The 13539-nt window shown below is 37.3% G+C and overlaps 1 long non-coding RNA gene across 1 annotated transcript in view; it reads left to right on the top strand.

The window, feature by feature from the left end:
• LOC112627144 overlaps nt 1-13539 on the top strand; it is a 74759-nt gene that overhangs the window by 19141 nt on the left and 42079 nt on the right. Inside the window, exon 2 of the long non-coding RNA XR_003120021.1 lies at nt 2862-2980. This is a non-coding gene — a long non-coding RNA (uncharacterized LOC112627144). The remainder of the gene's footprint in view (nt 1-2861; nt 2981-13539) is intronic.

Raw genomic sequence — 13539 nt, 5'->3', positions numbered from 1 at the left:
GATAATTGCTATGGAGAAAATCAAGTGAGAAAGTGGGATAAGAGTGACTGAATACAGTGCTTCGATTTTAACAAGCAGGGAAAGTCTTATTGGGAAGGTAATAAAGAACCCAGGCATGTGGGTATCTGATGAGGGGCCTTCTAGGCAGAAAGTGGAGCAGATGCAAAGACCTTGGGCATTATTGTACCCTGATGTATTCAGTGACAGCAAGGAAGACAAGCATGGCCAGTGAAGATTGAGTGCTGCCAAGAATAAATAGGAGATGAAGTCACAGAGGCAATGGACACATGTGTCACCTTGGGCTCTGAGGCAATTGAAGGTCTTCAGATTTTATTTGGAATTTCCATGTAAATTCTTCTTTATCAATTTTTTGCTTATATACCACATGTCATTTCAATATACAGTTTATTCCTTCCTTCCTTTGGGGAAAAGTTTTCTGTAAACTTATTTCTGTTCCATTAGTACAGTTCCCTAATTAAAGGAAACCAATTATTCCTATGTTGTATCATTTCTGCCTTCCATCTTTTTCATCGACTCTATGATTATTCCTTGTCTCTTTTTTTTCTGAATCCAGAGTAATTATCTCAAGGATTTTCTCTTTGCCATTATTACATTCCTTTCCCTTTATGGTTAACTTGGTAACTCTGTAATGTTTTGTCTGGTTCTCAATATTATCTCTTTATTTCACTTTCCATGTTAACATTATTCTCCCTTTTTAAAAAAAATTCATAGGCCTGTTTTATTGAATGAATCTTATTCAATTTTTTCTTTTGACACTAGTGGGAAATCTGCTTCTTTTTCTTGGTCTGTGTTTTCTTTCAAACTGAGTCCATTTTGTTATGCCTGCTGCATCTTTTTTTCCTTCCCTTCATCCTTCCTTCCTTTCTCCCCTTTTTCCCATTTAAAACATTTTGCTTTAATACATTTGCATATCTGTCATGACTTTTTTTTCACCTTGCTTATGCAAAATATGCAGAACTTATGAGCTCTAATATGGTATAAGTGAATTATCTTCCATTTCCTTCTCTTCTTATATGGGATTGATTTGTCTTTTCCTACTCAAGCTATAATTTGAGGTCTAGGAGCTGCTGTCTGTTTACTTTTTTGAAGTTTCAGTGTACAAATTGGTGAGTGTAAGGGCCTAGTTGGTTGACTCATCAAAAGGGACATGAACTCTGATTTCCTTTCCAAAATTCCATTAAAAATCCTGCACAGGGACTCATTCCACCCACCATGGATGTAGACTCCTTCCATTCTCCCAGTTCAGCAAGAGACCAGAAAACTGCAAACCCTCACTGTCCTCTCTGCCTTTGCTCTGGTCTTATAGTGACATGTAGGTGTTTCATACTTGAATATTTTTCTAATTTCCCAATATTTCCTACTCATTTCATTGACTCACATCTCTCCACATTAAAGAATAGTGATACATATTCATAAGATTTTATTAATTATCATTCTTTCATTGGTATTGCTTCTGGCTGATGATCTCACTATTGCTTAAACCCACGTAGAAACATTTTGAGATTTTTCCTTGGCTTCACCTTTAGAAATATTTGTCATAAAATTCAGTATTTTTCCTGGTTTGATTGCTACTAGTAAATTTTTGGCTGCTTTTTTTTTGGTTAACTTTTTAAATTTTATTTTGTTAAATATTGGAAAAATGTGTGTGACCCTGAATTACTTGCTGCCTTTAACCAGATATTTATTACCTTTTACTGAAAGTATTTAGACAAGAAATTATAATATTATTCTATATAATAACTGCTGTATGTATCACCAGGTAACCAGTGATTATTAGAGATGGTGGCTGCACAATTACTTTTATTACCAGTATAGAAGAATTTGAGAGATAAGTAATAAAGGCATTACCCCAAGTGCCTTGCATTCATAAGATAAATACATTCTGGGACTCTAATGTACAGTATGATGACTATACTTAATAATGCTATAGTGTATATTTGACATTTGTAAGAGACTAGATCTTCTGTTCTCACTACAAAATAAAAAAGGTTATTATGTGACATGATTGATGTGTTCATTAACTTGATTGTGGTAAATATTTCATAATGTATATGCATATAAAATCATCATGTTGTACACCCTAAATATGTACATTTTTGTCAATTATACCTCAATAAAGCTGCTTAAAAAAAAAAAAAGGAATAGTATTTGCCCACAGATCTTTCTTTTTTCTTCATGTTTGAGAAGAATCTGTTGTGCTCAGGACTGGGAATGTGGATATACTGGGCCCTATAATTGACAAAAGGGATAGATAACTGCTCAGCAACAGCTCCCCTTTCTCCTCCCCCTCAATCACAGTATTTCAAAACAGTCCAAAGGACATTTCTCATTACACTGACCCTCCTCATTTCCAAGTAGTGTAATAATACAGCAGATATTGCCTATCTATCTAAGCTAGCTGACGGCCTCTAAGGCTCATGGTCTAGTGTATTGGTCTGCTCAACTTCTCAGCAATTTCTCTTAACAGCTTATGAGAAAGGACAAAGAAAATAAGAGTGTGTAACTAGGCTGCACCATGGAAAAGGAACTGTTTATTGAATTCAACTTATTAAATAAATTTTCTCAATATTACTACAAAACTTTGAGGGCTTTTCCATGGGGTGTGGAGTGAATCTCCATTTGTCAGCCTTCCTGGTTTTAATAAGTGGTCTCTAGGTGTCTGGTTCTGAGCACATTCATCTTGAATATGAGTCAATTAAACTTACATTGTTTGGTGATTGGTGAATATCTATTTAGTACTCTTGGCATTATTAGGCATCTTTCTGAAATGAGAGTTGCAAAATGGGCAATTTCCTAATCGGAAACATACTGCAATAACTCCAGTTCTCCTATCATTTCAGGTCATACGCTAAATGACAGGGCTGAGACCTCTCCACAGCACATCTGATATTGGGATCGATGAAGATCAGATGTGCAAATCACAATGGGCTCCGGAAAGCCCTAGACTGTGTCATTCAAGGTAGGAGGATTTGCTTCTCTGGTAAGCTGTGGAAATATCCTCTGTGGATTAAGACCTTTCGTTTCTCTTAAAGGATGAATGGATATTATATGTCCCAAGGATTCAATAAAACCTTTATAGCCTTAGTATAGCAGAGTGTCCGTCAGCCAATTCTGTGATTTTACTGTGTTTGTCTTTAGCAAAAATCCATGTGAAACCTCAAATGTTCCTTTTACAAGTTCTTTTGTTACACACACATGTTTTTGGTTAAATTAGTGGTGGTTCAATCTGGAAAAGATAGCTGTAATTAGAGTCTTATTTTTGAAGTTTAAAAGGGGTGGGGGGAAGCACATATTCTATCAACTTTTCCTCACAGAAAAACTTACTCTATCTTCAAAAGCTGTGACCCAACACAGCAGTTTTTAGGATCCTCCAGAAGGAAAATTTTCACTTACTGCCATATTGTCAGAAAAACAGGAGGCTTCTAAAAGTTTTAAAGGGTTTTCTTTCTCTCCTCAAAACTCAAGTACGTGCTTGTTAAATAATAATTCATGTAATTTGTAAAGTGTGTTAGCTTTCAAAACCCACATGTTACTAAATCTGATCCTCAAACCAGTAGTTTCACTTATGTAGGACAGGTATTATTATCATCATCATCATCATCATTTTTTTAAATAAAGAGAGAGGAGTAGAAAACACATGTGCCCTGCCTTTTGTTGAACTAAAAGAGATAAGGTGAAAACCTCCTAATGTAGAAAACTAATTCCTATTTCTTTTTCTTGTGGATCCAACCATCAAAAGATATAATATGACAATGTCTCAACAGGCAGATGGCAGAAATATCACAACTTTAGCATTCCCTGAAATACTACCGGACTACAGAATCACACAGTCTACATAAAGAATCAGGCTACTTTACAGGCTGTGCCACATTCTTAGCAACTGAGAAGGAAGATGCTAGAAAAGGGGAACGCAGGGATGAATTCTTTTTCTACTTTAAACAAGTCTTGCCACAGCTTTTTCTCCAGTTCCCAACATAACCATTCTGCCACTACTTCCCTAATACCATAGCTTGCCTAAGATGGATGAAGCAGAAAATGGGTATCTTATGTCTTAAGGAAACGAAAAGAGTATTATTCTCTCTGTTCTCTATGTCTCTGTTTTCTATGTCTTTATCTGTAGCAGGCTCTTTCATGCCCTTTACATTTAATTCTTCAGTGGCAAAATAATACATAATAAAAAACTAAATATACCCATAACATTTTATTCTATGATCACATTTATAAAACTTAAACACATTTGAAAACATTGAAACTACTTTTTAAAAACATATGCAAGGTTGGCATCTGTTTGTCATTTTTATAAAACATTAAACCAAATTTTTTTTTTTTTTTTTTTTTGAGACAGACTCTCACTCTGTCACCCAGGCTGGAGTGCAGTGGCCGGATCTCAGCTCACTGCAAGCTCTGCCTCCCGGGTTTATGCCATTCTCCTGCCTCAGCCTCCCAAGTAGCTGGGACTACAGGTGCCTACCACCTCACCTGGCTAGTTTTTTGTATTTTTTAGTAGAGAGGGTGTTTCACCAGGTTAGCCAGGATGGTCTTGATCTCTTGACCTCGTGATCCGCCCATCTCAGCCTCCCAAAGTGCTGGGATTACAGGCTTGAGCCGCTGCGCCTAGCCATAAACCAAATTTTTAAAGCAGGAGAAATATTCCTCTATTGAACTTATAAGTTGAGATGAGCTATGAGGTTAATAAAGTTCACACCATGATGGGAAAAAAGCTCTATAAAAACTCTCAAATAAATTTCTAATTTCAGAAATCCCTCAAATAACAGAGTTGCATTTCTCAAAAAATGCTGAACCCTATTTAAGTGATATTTATTTTAAAATTCTGGTTATTATTATTAGTACAAGACTATATTGGACCATAAAGGTATTTTTGTGGATAATATTTTTTGTGTTTAAAGCAGGATTTCTCAACCTCATCACCATTAACATTTGGGTCAGATAATTTTTTGTTTCAGGGAACTATCCTGTGCCTTGTAGAATGTTGAGCAGCATCCCTGAACTCTACTCTCTAAATACCATGGAACCCTAAACATACACAATTGTGAAAAACATCTCCAGATATTACCAAATGCTCCCTTAGGGGCAAAATCATCTCCCATCAAGAATAACTGGCTTAAAGTATACAAGAATGCAATAGTTCTAATATTCACTGAGTCTAATAATCTAACATGGAGCTACATACTCAATTCACCAAATATTAAGTAAACCTCTGGCATATTGAAGGCACTGTGGATGTTTGCAATGGTGAGTATAACAATGTCTCCTGCTCAGTAGTATATAATCCAAGAGGCAGGAAGAGTCAAGTACAATAGCCCCCCTTACCTGTGGTTTCACTTTCTGCAGTTTGTTACTCATGATCAACCCTGGTCCAAAAATATTAAATGTAAAATTCCAGAAATAAACATTTCATAAATTTTAAACTGCCATTGTTCTGAGTAACATGATGAAATTTCATGTTGTTCTGCTTCATCCCACTTGGGATGTGAATCATCCCTTTGTCTAGTATTTTCATAAGGTATATACTACCTACTCATTAGTCACCTAGGAGCCCTCTCAATTATCAGATTAAAAAAAAACAGTATATATAGGGTTTGATGATATCTGCAGTTTCAGGCATCCACTGGAGGTATTGGAATGTTTCACCCATAGATAAGGAGAAACTACAGTATACAAAAAACAAGAACGAAAGCAAAATATGGTAAATGACATAAACACATGCAACTTCATGAAATTGAGTAGCTGTTCATGCCTAGAAAGAGAATTGTTCACATAAAAATTGTTTAGTAATAGTAGGAATGAGATAGTTATAATAAGTGGTAAATAAGAAAGAGTTTTTAAAGAGTTACTTCCCAGATACAAGGGAATACAGGCATTGGATAAATGCCCTCAGTTCAAATGGGAGAAAGTGGCCAAAACAAAGGGACTACAGGCCCCATGCAAGTCTCAAACCTAGCAGGCCAGTCATTAAATCCTGAAACTCCAAAATAATCTCCTTTGACTCTATGTCTCATGTCCAGGGAATGCTGATGCAAGAAGAGGGCTCCTAAGACTTTGGGAAGCTCTGCCCCTGTGGCTCTGAGGGGCACAGTCCCCATGACTGCTTTAATGGACTGGCATTGAGTGTCTGCAGCTTTTCCAGGTGCCTGGTGCAAGCTGTTCATAGATCTACCATTCTGGGGTCTGGAGAATTATGCCCCTAGATCCACTAGGCAGCTCCCCAGTGGGGACTCTGTGTGGGGGTTTCAACTCCACATTTCCCCTCCACACTGCCCTAGTAGAGGTTCCATCCTTGCTCCATAAGGGCTCCATCCTTTTCCCAGAGTTCTGCCTAGACATCCAAGTGTCTCCATACATCCTCTGAAATCTAGATGGAGGTTCCCAAATCTCAACTCTTGCCTTCTACACACCTGCAGGCCCATCACCACATGGAAGCTGCCGAGGCTTGGGGCTTGCACCTTCTAAAGCAATGGCCCAAGCTGTACCTTGGTCCCTTTTATCCACTGCTGGAGCTGGAGTGGCTGGGACACAGGGTGCCATGTCCTGAGGCTGCACAGAGCAAGTGGGTCCTAGGCCTGGCCCAGGAAACCATTTTTTTCCTCTGAGCCCTCTGGGCCTGTGATAAGAGAGGCTGCTGTGAAGGTCTCTGAAATTCCCTAGAGAAAATTTCCCCCATTGTCTTGGCTATTAACATTTGGTACCGCTTTGCTGACGCAAATTTCTGCAGCAGGCTTGAATTTCTCCCCGAAAAAAGGTTTGTCTTTTCTGCCACGTGGCTGGGCTGCAAATTTTGCAAACTTTTATGGTCTTCTTCCCTTTTAAATATAAGTTCCAGTTTCAGAAAATCGCCTTGTGCACACATGAGTGCACACTTTTAAAAACAGCCAGGTCACATCTTGAATGTTTTATTGGTTAGAAATTTCTTCTGCCAGATACCCTAAATCATCTCTCTCAAGTTCAAAGATCTCTAGGGCAGGGACAAAATGCTGCCAGTCTCTTTGCTAAAGCATAGGAAGAGTGATCTTTATTCTAGTATCCAATAAGTTTCTCATCTTCATCTGAGACCACCTCACCTTGGACTTCATCATCCATATCACTATCAGCATTTTGGGCAAAATCATTGAACAAGTTTCTAGGAAGTTCCAAAGTTTCCCACATCTTCCTGTCTTCTTCTGAGCCCTCCAAACTCTTCCAACCTCTGCCCATTACTCAGTTCCAAAGGCACTTCCACATTTTCAGTTATCTTTATAGCAGCACCCCACTCTCAGTACCAATTCTCTGCATTAGTCCAAGTAGCATTAGGTAGTGCTATAAAACACTGCCTAAGACTGGGTAATTTATGAAGAAAAGAGGTTTAATTGACTCACAGTTCTGCAGGCTCAGCAGGAAGCATGACTGGAAGGCTTCATGAAACTGACAATTACGGCAGAAGATGAAGGGGAAGCAAGGACCTTCTTCACATGGCAGCAGGAGAGAGAGAGCAGACGGAAGCACTACATACTTTTAAATGATCAGATTTTGTGAGAACTCACTCACTGTCATGAGTACAGCAAGGGGGAAATCCACCCTCATGACCCAATCGCCTCCAACCGGGTCCCTTCCCCAATTTGACCTGAGATTTGGGTGGGGACACAAATCCAAACTATATTACCAGTATAACAGATAAAATCCAGGTTGGTGGACATAGCTTTAGGTCTGCTGACCAAGTGGACAGGTTTTCCTCCACACATTTCATCCTCTACAGAGGGGAAGCAGAAGAAAACTCCTCCTCTCTGTGAAGACAGCTCTCAAAACAAAGAAGGGTGAAGCTAAGCTTAGAATGCGCACCAGCTATTATTCTGATATTTATCTATCAGGTAATTTATTCCATATTCTCAGTTAGAGAAAGTAAAGACATTGAAAGAAACCAAGAAAATCTCCCTTCATAGAAATCAGGAGTGAGGGAAAGACATACCTCTCTAACCATCATAAAGTGAACTTGTTCTGTTTTCTGATTCTTAAATGGATGTGAACCATCAGATTTATTCCTGATCAACTTTTACGGACAGTGAACAAAAATGTATTTTTATAAAATACTATGATCTGCAAAGTCATTTCATATACTTTTTTTCTATTTAACTCTCACAAATTCATCAGGTGGTTTATTATTAAATCTATTTACATGTCCTATCCATGGTCATATAATAAACAGGTAAGCGAGGAATTATGCCAGATCAATGGATTTTAAATCCAGGGAAACTATAAATATATAAAACTATAATTTGTCTATATATAGTAAACAAATCTAGGCTTCCTTGAGCTGCAGAGGGAATGTACTGAGCACCTTCTATACTCTTGTAACAGAGGTATGGACCAATCCCTTTGGAATTAACAAAGATTGAGGGAAGGCATCAACAGGATATACATTCTATCTGCACTTTTGAATAAGTAGTATTTAATTAGGTCTTTCCAAGTAGAAGAACTGACAAGAAATCACAAAAATTCTTGACTGGTGCCAAGGAAGACCCTGTAGAAGATGAAGCTGGCCAACTAGACTGGAGCCAGAGCTTGAAAGTTCTTATACTACAAGCTAAAAGTTTGCACTTTATTTTAGGATTTGGAGTAATTGAAAGCCACTCTAGAATGTTTAGAGGATGTTTGGAAGAAAAAGAAACTAGGAATAGAGGGCCTAGGCAAGAGACTATTTGAACATGCTGGTGACAGGTGGTGAGTGGATAAGGGAAAAGAGACTGGACAGCTATTTCAGAAGAAGATCTGACAGTGGATTTGGGGGTGACTGGATATGGAGAATGAGAATGTTGAGGCAACACAATTCCATTATGTGGGGCAATTTACACAGCAGGAGACACAGGTTTGGACAGGAAAGGTGAAAGGAGTAACATATTAGTTAGAATCTATTAATATAAAGTCCCTAAAAGATGAGCAAGTTGAGATTTGCATGGAGAAAATGGAAACATAGGTCTTGAGCTCAGAGGAGGGCCCACATCTGGAAAGAGTGCCTGGGGAATAACATCTCGACAGTTATTGAGTCAAGAAGGTAACTGAGAAGGAGCAGGTGGAAAACTATAAAATTACATGTAAGAAAGTCAGTGCGGGTGAGGATGACTGGGAGAAGGCTACCAGAAATAGTTAGGGACAAGATTGTGGAAAAATGCAGAAATGCCAGGTAAGGTGGGCTCTGGGAATAAGCCGTCAGATGATTGCTTTTCACTCTCTTTCTTCTAAGCTTTGCCAAAGTGATCTAAGATTCTCCATAAACTTATGTCATTTATCTGCAATACCATGGCTGGTTTTCTAAGTCAAAGTCCAAGGCCTGACATTTTCTTCATTCTGCAGAAGCTTCTTTTTTCTTTATTTAATAAATTAAAGAGCCATTTTCTCCTTAAATTGACATCAGTGGATAGGCAATTGTTCAAAATTCAAAACTATTTAAAACTAGTTACTTCCTAAGATGAATTCACCTATGTTAAAGGGAAATAAAAACAATTTTTAAAAAAATCTCTTTACTGTTTTTTTTTTTTCTAGAAATGAATGTGTAGGTGAAAGTGAAAGCAAAAGGCAGACTATAGTGGATTGAGAGTGAGTAGAGGATGATGAAGTAGAGAGTTCTGAGGAAGTTTTTGGGTGAAAGGAAGAAGCAATGATACAAGCCAGTAGCTATAGAGCATGGCAAACGACACTGAGGTACATGCTTCTTTAGACAAGGAGAAAAAGTGGCTGAATGATATAAATGGTCATGACAAAAAAGAGCTTTCTGATAAACAAAAGTCCAGAGTTCAGAATGTCCCTCTGTAAGACCATGTTCACAACTCTGGCCCCGTTCCTATTTAACTTGACTATATTTGCTATTCTACTTAGACACTTTTCTTTAATCTTGTAATTCATCCGTTAACAAAAAGACCAGTCACCTTCTATTCTCAATCACTTAGCATTAATAAAATAAAATACTGTGTTTAAGGAATTTTCTCTGGTGTAAAGAACTATATTTAAACCTTTCAGATTGAGTTCTATGCAGTAGAAATATAATAAAGTCCCTAAGGTCACTCATTACACTAAAAAGAGTTGTTGCTTTTCCTAGAATAAGTCAATTAGGTGGTTTCTTTACAAGATGAATTTTAACAACCTTCTCCAAAGAGCTGGAGATGATCATTTGCCAAGTTATGAACATAACGGTGTTGAAGAATTAAGTCATTTTGGCTTATACAATTTTTAAAAAATGCCTTTTTGGGGAAATTTGGGTCTAAAATTGGAAGAAATATATAGATCAGACAAATCCACTGAGAATGGCAGGGGCTGATATCCTCTGCTTACTTATTCATAGATTCCCTAGCTTGCTTACTTTTTTGTTTTTCATTTAAATTTGGGATCTAGCTACCTAAAAGTTTCCACGAAACACATTACTGATGTTTCTGTGTGTGAGAAAGAGATATTTTTCCCTTCTGTTGTACCATCAACTTGGCTCCACGTCTTGAAATTCAAAACCTCATCTACCCATTGTTGCTATGTTTTTCTAGTCCTATAATATAGCAGATTAAAGACTAAACCTGTGGGAAATGTGAAAATTAATCTTACTTGAAAAACAGTGAATTAAAAAGCACTCTGCTGAGCATTTCTAAAGCACAAAAACCTGTCTAGAATAATGAAACAAAAGCAGAAAGAATTGAACTCTTGAGAGATGTGGGTAATGTAATGAAAATAGCTGAAAATAGATGGAGGATGGAAACAGAAGAATCATACAGAGCTTAACCTTCTGTCAAAACATTCTGAATTTAATATGTCCCAACAACAAGCATACGAGACAGCAGTTTACGGCCTGCTGCCTTTTAACGTTTTATTGTGTTGAATTAATTCAACAAGCATCAGTTGAATACCCACCAAACATACTCCAGTTGCACTGGGGAATTCAAAATAAGAATTTGTTTTTGGCCTTCAAAAATCTTCCAAGCTAGTTGCACATGCTTTAGGATTAATTTGTATTTTCATTTCACTCTTGATTTGCTGTGTTAATTTTTCTGGTATTAAATGTGTACTTCAAACCCTTTTATTATTTTATATATATAAAATGACAAAACATTTATCAGCAAACATACTGCACATTGGGTTCCTCAAAAGCCCAATGGTCTAGGATGGCCTTTATTCTATCAAAGGGAACAGAGTGATAGGCATGCTTGAGGAAAACATGAAAAAGAAAGAAAGAATGAATGAATGAACAACTGAAGAGAACTCAATTCAAAATTAATGTTAGAAAATCTAAGACAAGCTAAACACTTAAACATTGTTTATTGCCAGTGGAAAAAAAACTTCAATCGACTTGGTACATAAAATCCTACTTCTAACAAACTTTCCAGAAACTAAAAAATATGTATTTAACAAACAGCTTTGCATTCTTCTTCCCATATTACATTATGTAACCAGAGGTTTCCAAGATCCCCTTCAAACACATTTTCTTGTGTGAATAAATTTTCAGAATTGCAAAGTCAGCAGAGCCATGAATGTGTTTGAAATATAGCTAACTGAAGCTGTGGTTTCTAGAAATCACTGCAGTGGTATATGACATTATTCTGAAAATCATTCTGAAAATAATGTATTAACAACTTACACAAATGAAGCCAAAGAGAAACCACCTTCTCTCTGCCTCCAAGAAACCATTCATCTTCACGTGAGGTGACCATCTTACCTTCCATTCTCCAGTTTTCATAACTCTTCCTGGGCACTGGAAGTAATTAAGAAATCTCCCCTTTCCTCTCGGGCAGGATTTCTTTCTCCATTTGGCCCTTATTAACTGCCCCAGGTTGCAACACTGAGAAAACTCACTCCAAGTTAACCGTGTATAAACAAGAGCTGAAGGTATTACTTAACTATAAAAAAAGATTTCCTGTCATGATTTTGTGTGAGTTCATCTAGCTCTATTTATTGCATTTCAGTGATATATTCTTAAGACAGATTTGAGTCTTACAAATGGATAGATAGATGTACAAGTGGACATATAGGTATTCTAAAATCTTTTCAAAGGCTTGATTGAGTAGTTTAATTTAAATAAATTTAATTATTCATTATTATTTAAATACATCGAATGTACCATTCTACTGTATTGAGCTGTGGGGCTTTGCTTACTGTGGTCTGAATTTTCTGCAGGAGACAGACTCCTGGATAGAAGTATTGAAAGCTTGTTTCTGATATTTATTGACTTTCAGACTTCACTTCTGACTTCACTTCTAGACTTCACATCCCAATCTCATACCTCAAGCAAAACTCTTAGGTCGGCCTCCTGCTCCTTCACCCTTCCCACCAGCAAACACATGATCTCACGAGAACAAGAAAACCACAGGTATCAAAATAGTACTATGGCTGAGAACATAGCTGGGTCAGCAGGAGCTGGGAGCAGCCTCTCCCCATGCTGAGCAGTGAGGAAAGACATCAAAGTCCATGCAACATCCAAGTAAAATTTCCCACTAGGGGGTTTCCTGCACATAACCTTCTTAGTTTAAAATAACTCACCTGGGGCCTGTAAAACAGCATTGGCTTTCCTACACTGCTTCCCTGAATATGAAGAGCAAAACACTGAGCTTCAAAGAAAGAAAGAAGAAAAATTCTCAGGGTGCTTGGATCTGAGTATTAGGAGAAAACTACAAAGATTTATTAATTAAAGATAAATTTTCTTTAACAGAAACTACAATCAACAGAGCTTGGGAATCTTGTTATAAAAACTTTTTGGGGAAGCAAATATGTGTTTGGATTACAAGTCTTCCTCATTCCCAACCCCAGGAATCTGCCTGGAGAGGGGAGATGGGAAAGACTGAATCTACCAATACTCGAACATGTTTGCTCATGCTACTATGGAAAATTCACTTTTTAGTCTTCTGATGTCCCTGGGTTTCAAGACACTAGTAGACTTTCAAAGCAGTTTCATTTTTACAAATGTTGCCTTTTTCAAACCTCATAGTTTAGGATGTAAGATTTAACGAAAGAAGTAGTTATAATCGTGCATGAAACACTCCCTACTAAAGGTCACTGACTTCCCTTTACAAAATGGAATAGACAGACTTACTGATTTTAGCAAGGAAATCGATGTTTATTTTTCCACTCTGATGTGTTTCCTGTATGTTTAGCTATTGCAGTTATGACTGTGTTCATCAGCGAAAATGGCTTGTTCTCCGTGATAGTAAAATAATTTTTCAAGAGGTGGGTGGGGTTAATACAGCTCGTCCTGAAACTGACACCCCCAACGCTTTCTATCTGCCAACATCAGCATGTGTTCAGGGCTCCTTTCAAACAAAGAGATTTCTGATTATAATCCTGAATTGTTATTGCCATGACTGACGCAAACGGACATTTATTTTTATCCATGTGGTAGTTTTTTAAAAAAAGATTTCCAATGAAAATTCTGTTTGTGATTCAGAATGTACCTCACTGTGACAAATATATAGCACTTTGAAATTTCAATTTTACAAGCTTATTAAAAATAAAGAAATTACTTGGTATACTTCCTTCATTCTTTATTCTATCTACTTC

This window comes from Theropithecus gelada, chromosome 6 (assembly GCF_003255815.1).
Source record: "Theropithecus gelada isolate Dixy chromosome 6, Tgel_1.0, whole genome shotgun sequence".
Classification (NCBI taxonomy): domain Eukaryota; kingdom Metazoa; phylum Chordata; class Mammalia; order Primates; family Cercopithecidae; genus Theropithecus; species Theropithecus gelada.
Note: the sequence above shows the minus strand (reverse complement) of the source record. Positions and strands in the feature narration are given on the sequence as shown.